The 7136-nt window shown below is 37.7% G+C and overlaps 1 long non-coding RNA gene across 2 annotated transcripts; it reads left to right on the top strand.

Moving 5' to 3' along the window:
- Window positions 1-3479: 3479 nt before the first annotated feature.
- LOC134677172 (uncharacterized) lies at window positions 3480-4976 on the top strand. Of its 2 annotated transcripts, none has more exons than XR_010099997.1 (3): window positions 3480-3756; window positions 4068-4230; window positions 4400-4976. It is a non-coding gene; the product is annotated as an uncharacterized LOC134677172 (long non-coding RNA). The 2 variants fall into 2 exon arrangements; XR_010099998.1 differs by having other exon boundaries at window positions 4046-4230.
- Window positions 4977-7136: the final 2160 nt, after the last annotated feature.

Genomic DNA, 7136 nt, shown 5'->3' with positions numbered 1-7136 from the left:
GGTTATATGGGTCTCAAATAGGGCCCAGGGTCTAGTTATATTTGGTGGGAAAAGGGTCTAGGCCAGAATACATATAATTTACTTCGGGTTCGTAAAATAATAATTATCTTTTGGGTTCAATTTTACTTTTTTGTCAATTGGGTAGGGTGTGTATGGCTCGAGGCTGTCCTAGGACAAATCTGAGGAATAATAGTAGGTCTTCTTCCTCGCGTTATCCCGGCATTCTGCCACGGCTCATGGGAGCCTGGGGTCCGCTTGACAACTAATCCCATGATTTGACGTAGGCACTAGTTTTTACGAAAGCTACTGCCATCTGACCTTCCAACCTAGAGGGTAAACTTATTGGGATTAGTCTGGTTTCCTCACGATGTTTTCCTTCACCGAAAAGCGACTGGTAAATATCAAATGATATTTCGTACTTAAGTTCCGAAAAACTCATCGGTACGAGCCGGGGTTTGAACCCGCGACCTCCAGATTGCAAGTTGCACGCTCTTACCGCTAGGCCACCAGCGCTTCTTGCTGCGCTATTCTGCAGTATTCAGGAATGATAGTAGGTACCTACATATATTGACGACCAGTCTGGCTTAGTGGTTAGAGTCAGTACATGAAAAGTCTGCAGCGGATTTGATAGCCCACGCAGTACACGTGTTATTTTAAACGTCAAACTTCTATGAAATTATGACGTATAAATGACACTTCCAATGCGTGGGCTATCAAATCCGCTGCAGACTTTTCTTGGTCCAACTCTAGTGACCCTGGCTGTACCTACTGTTTCCGTACCTCAAAAGGAAAAAACGGAACCCTTATAGGATCACTCGTGCGTCTGTCACCATTCCCCCCGCCCCTTTATCTCCGAAACTACTGAGCCTAAAATTTTGAAAAAAATACACAAAATAGCACTTTACCCATAGATGTCAGGAAAACCTATTAGAAATATGCAGTCAAGCGTGAGATGGACTTATGGAACCCTTGGAACACGAGTCCGACTCACACTTGACCGGTTTTTTCCTATTGATCATGGTATAATAATATACTCCGCCTGGTACTCTCTTCCCGTCTTTTCTAGGTCACCTGACTGACACAAGCCTACGTCATCATGCGACAGAGGTATATGATAATATGCGATAGCGCTATATATAGCGGCCATGTTATTGTGACGTAGGCTTGTGTCACTCTGGGAAGAGAAGACCATGTTTTATTAGACTATGCTATTGATCATTAGTTTGTTTTATCACAATCCGGTCCCATTACCCCTGGTCACCCTACTGTCAATGGTGTCGGCCATCTTGCCGTAATGACCCGCCGCGGGATGACTCTATATGATCTGTGGCCACGATCTATATTATCTATGGCACGCCTTGCGTTATTAACGCGGGATGTTTCGGATGGATTTTACTTTTTTGGAAATGATGATTACAATATGTATTAGACGAGATTGTTATGATCTTTGAGGGCTTACAGTTGAATGATGTGAGGGTTAAATTATTGGAAGAAATTATCCTAGTCTATGTTAGAAAGCAGAAACACAAAGCATAAGGAATTTATGTCATAATTATCGTGTATGATGCAGCCTACACAACAAAAAAAAACGAATTTTATGGACAAGTAATAGACATAGACACACAAGTACAATTAATGATATGCTACACTATACATATTCTGTATCTTTAGGTACTTAAATAAAAGTAAACAAATAATTTGTAAATTTTCGGGTACTTATAACATTTATTGACTAACCAACCAAATACAAAACCACCTGGATCTGTCACTGTACGACCTGACTTTAACCTACATTATTTGATCATGTTAACATGTTATGTTTTCATAGATAGGTAGATTTTGTTTACTCTTTTTTAATACCTGAAGATACAGACTATAGATACTTCTTATGTTATTTTATTTAAGTACTTATATCTATTCATCATCATCATCATCATTTCAGCCTATATACTTACGTCCCACTGCTGAGCACAGGCCTCCTCTCATGCGCGAGAGGGCTTGGGCTATAGTCCCCACGCTAGCCCAATGCGGATTGGGGACTTCACATACACCTTTGAATTTCTTTGCAGATATATGCAGGTTTCCTCACTCACATGTTTTCCTTCACCGAAAAGCTAGTGGTAAATATCATATGACATTTCGTACATAAGTTCCGAAAAACTCATTGGTACGATTTGAACCCGCGACCTCCGGATTGAAAGTCAGACGTCATATCCACTCGGCCACCACTGCTTATGCATAAGATTAGTATGTAATTTTGTAAAACATCGTTAGAATTGCTTAATATTCATTATATGTATATGAATAATGTTCTGTTATGTATGGTGTCCACTTATTTTCAGAAGCTACGGTGTTACATACAATATGAATATATTACAATAATTCTCTTTTTATGTAATTATGATTCGATCTTGCGCGAGTTTCATTAAAACCGATTTAGTAATTCATGATATGGACTGTTAAATAGTCCAATTATAAAACTTATGTAGTTGCATGACAATCGACAGTCACATAAAAAAACTTAACATTATCATTAATATTAATTTAAACGATTGCTTTTCAAGTCAATGCTAATTGTTTCAGGAAGTGTTTGAAAAATCAATTAGTTACCATTTGAAAAACATGGAGGAAGTTAAAAACTTGCAATCATGAAAAACTTCCATAAGAAATATTACTCTACAGCCGCAACAGATATTGAAGAAATACTAGTTTTCATTTTTATTGCACGAAATACGGTAAATAATTTAATGAGTTTCCAGGCGGCGTAGCACGGTGGCGTTTTTATCCCTTGTCACCATACCTGTCACGTTCTAACAAGTATGGAAGTGCGAAAGGGACGCGCATAGTGATAGTCGATAAAAATGGAACCGTGCTGAGCCCGCAGTAGCTGTTACGGCTTTTCAGGATTCCCATAAAGCAAACCTAACCTAACCTATCTATAGGATAACCTTACGAAAATCCTGAAAAGTTCACGGTTTCAGTTTTAGGACTAATAATAACGTGACAAAAAATACATTATGACTTAAAACTTTATGTGAAACAAAGGGACCCCGCAACTATGTCATCTCTAATAGTCCCTCCAAACATCAAACCCTTAAAAATCTACTTTATAATCCCTATCAAAATTTCTCAATCTTATCCGTCGATCACAACTAAACACAATAAAAGGCCGGGGCGAAGCGGCACATCTCAAAACTAGCCATAATTCACCATCGGCGTTATTGTGACTTATGTCACTTTGGCGCCTGCGACCACCCAGCTCACAAAAGCCCAGCAGTGGGTGAAAAAGTGGGCGAAAAAAGGACAAACGCGCCGCCTCTATAAATTTTGTCGCGGAGTCAAAATGTTTTGATTGTGGTGTCAGTTTTGCGATTTTGAAGGCTTCAATGGATGCAAATTAATGGTTGAGGTGTTTTTTAGATAAAATTAAAGATTTACATAGACATAGGTAACGTACAGTTTGGCAAAAAAGAGTAGATATGGAACTAATTTTTTTTTGCTCTTACAACACTGTTTAATATGTCAGTTGTTAGTATCTATGTTGTCAACAGTGTTAGTTTATTTTCGTATTTATTGTATTGTTTAAATTTATCGTCAGTAAACTGTTGTTATTGTGGCAAATGATGAACGGGACGATCCGAAGTGGCACCCGCCAGGTTATTTATAACGTTTACAGGCGGTTTCTGGCAGAATTTGAAGCCAAAACCTTGTTGTCGGAACTGGACAATGTTTACCAAAGAACGGCTGAGATGACAGGTTTGTAATGATTTTAGAATACTAAAAATGGTGAACTCTGGCGTAATTTACAAAATCCCCATGTTTTTCAAGCTTTTAATAACTGTTTTCTTGAAAATTCAATCAATCCCAAAGGTTATGTTTTTAAGGTTATGTGTAATATGTTAACCAACCAACCAACTTGGTACTTGCGATTTGCGATATATTGCGTTATAATGTAAATGTTTTGTAAATTATATTAAACATGTGACTATTATAACTGTATTAACTAGAAATTATAATTAACTCTTCTTTATATTTATTCAATCAGGTAAATCTGTTTATTGAATCAGGTAAACTACTGTAAGCAGAATTGTATTAGAAGATGACCTTAACAATGCTGTGTTTGCAACGCCTGGAAAACGCCGGAAGGGGCGTCCAAAAAAGAAACTGGATAATTTCGACCTGTGTGCCATTAGGCAAAAGGTTCAATTTTTTTACAAGGTGAAAAAACAGGTATGTGAAAAAACCTTACAACCTTAATTAATATGTATCTACACTATTATACGTTTCTCGGCGCATTGGTATTTTTACTGTAATGCCGTGTAAACATAATTGTATTAAATATTAAATAAAAATTATAGCATTCAATGTAGTATAATATAATAAAATATACCTTTTTCAGTTACACAGGTGCCAACTCTAAGAAGTCTGCTTCCGATAGTGAAAGAAGACCTGGGCTTTGATGGTAGCCGGGAACACCTGAGAATAGTACTTCATGCTCTTCGGTTCAATCTTGCTGCATCACGATAACGCCTCTTCACATACGTCCCTCGGAACAAAGGCGTTTATTGAGAAAGCTGGGATAGAAACCTTACCACATCCACCCTACAGTCCTGACTTAGCTCCCTGCGATTTCTTTTTGTATCCGGTGGTGAAAGAAAAAATAACAGGGAAGTTTTTTTCAAGTGCTGAAGAAGCCGTGGCTGCATATGAAGAAGCAATTTCGGACCTATCTGATGAAGACTGGCAAAAGTGCTTCCAAAGTTGGTTCAGACGAATGGAACTTTGTATAGAGAGTAATGGAGAGTATTTTGAAAAAAAATTTAAACTAAATAATACTAATATCAATAGCTTTTTTTATGTCAAAATTTATTGAGTGACCTACGTAAATGATCATATTAGATTGACAACTGTTAGATATAATTTGTGGTTACTTATTTTTAAAATGTGTTTTTCAATTAAAAGACGCATCAATATTGTTTACCTTATTTCTAATGCTAACAAAAACGAACATAACAAAAACTCAAAATTTGTATTTCCAGTACCTACCTGCTGATGAGACTGATGAGAGTGGAGTCCACTTTCTTGACTTACCTATATTATCCAAAATCGGTTCCGACGTTGTCAAATATTGGGTGTGTGCAAATTTGGCATTCGAATAACCAATAGTCATAACTTTTGGGAAGAGTCGATACAAACAAGAACATTAAATCTGTCCATGGCCCAAGTATCAATATCTCTAGGTCGTACTATTTGTGTTGCCATGTAAGCGACAGTGGCGCCCCTATTAATTTCTACTCTTTTTTGCCAGGCTGTAATTATGCACGATGTGGAATTATTGCGGGAAAAGGTAGTTTTGAAATGGCGGAGAACAGTTTTTTGGACTAAAGTTTGATTTGAACTACGACCACTGACTGCCGTATTCGAACTTCAAGATATTCACAAGAGGCGACACGTACTAGATCCATTCTAGATACGTTATAGTTTAGATATCAACTAGTTCTCTTTTGCAGCGCAATTCGGGCAACCAATGTCACTTTTACGTAAGATAGTTTAAGATATCTATTAGATGTGAATTGGATCTCTAAGTCATATCCTGTGGAAATCGTTCAAGAGTATCTCCAGAATCGTGCAAATGTCAAATTTGACAGGTTAGATCTTAAACATATCGTTATCGTATCTTGGTGATGTCTAAAAGATATCTAATAGATATCTATTTCAAAATCCGAATCGAGCCCTGAGACATTTATGTAATTTTATAATTAAGTAAAGCCAGAGATTATTACAAAAGCGTTTTGCTATGTAGCGCTTTACGTTCTTCAAATAATATTTATTTATTAGGTACATGAATTCTTCTTAAGTTATAGCGATAAGCAATAAGTTAAACTATTTAATACCTCTAACTCCTAACTCGACGATAATTCATTCTGTAGTTCAGACAAAGGTAATCGTTTGTAAACATACAAAATAAGAAGATGTCAATATGTGCACATATTTAACATATTTTATTTAGTACAAAGTAACTACCTACTTAGGTTACCTACTACTGTAGGTAGGTACCTATACCTAAATACTGCGAGTTTCAAAATGGCTGTTATTATTTTTTGTACATCCTTCCTATAGTACTTATGTTTATCTATCTACCTATATACTCGTAGAATCTGTGCGGAAAGAGAAGAGTTGTGGAATATATGGGCTCCCTTATATTCCATGACTCCTCTTTCCGCACAGACTATTATCTGCGAAGTATTTTTAACACATGTAGCATTTTTTATACGCTTTCGGTTCCCATATTTACATTTCTTCTGTGATTAAAAAAAACTGGCATTACGTAATAAAATACGTTTCTTTAAAGTGTCAAAAGGGACTCTACGTTTTGGCTTCTGCTCCGCGCACACCTAAAGGTCCAGGACACCATTGTTCCGTGATGGGAAAGACATATAAATAAATAATAATATTATCTAATCACAGTAAGCTCAATAAAGCTCCACTCTACTAGAAATAAAAGCGATGGTGGCCTAGCGGCAAGAACGTGCGACTTTCAATCGGGAGGTCGCGGGTTCAAATCCCGGCTCGTACCAATGAGTTTTTCGAAACTTATGTACGAAATGCGAAGAAATTCAAAGGTGTATGTGAAGTCCCCAATCCGCATTGGGCTAGCGTGGGGACTATAGCCCAAGCCCTCTCGCGCATGAGAGGAGGCCTGTGCTCAGCAGTGGGACGTATATAGGCTGAAATGATGATGATGATGATGATGTACGTAATATCATTTGATATTTCTGGTTGCTTTTCTGTGAAGGAAAACATCGTGAGGAAACCGGACTAATCCCAATAAGACCTAGTTTCCCCTCTGGGTTGGAAGGTCAGATGGCAGTCGCTTTCGTAAATTAGTGCCTACGTCACTTCTTGGAATTAGTTGTCGAGCAGACCCCAGGCTCCCATGAACCGTGGCAAAATGCCGGGATAACGAGAGGAAGAACTAACTGCACTAAAATTACAAGCATGAATAGGCTGCATTGGCCGCTTATTTGATCCACTGTCTTTATTAGGTCCCCACTGAAAATCAGCGCTGAGGCTTACCGTAGCATTACGCTGAGTGGGGGTACTTTTCAACATCCATCTGATCTATGTCTTGTTTT

This window comes from Cydia fagiglandana, chromosome 25 (genome assembly GCF_963556715.1).
Source record: "Cydia fagiglandana chromosome 25, ilCydFagi1.1, whole genome shotgun sequence".
NCBI classification, from domain to species: Eukaryota; Metazoa; Arthropoda; class Insecta; order Lepidoptera; family Tortricidae; genus Cydia; species Cydia fagiglandana.
This window is presented reverse-complemented; position numbering and strand designations above follow the sequence as displayed.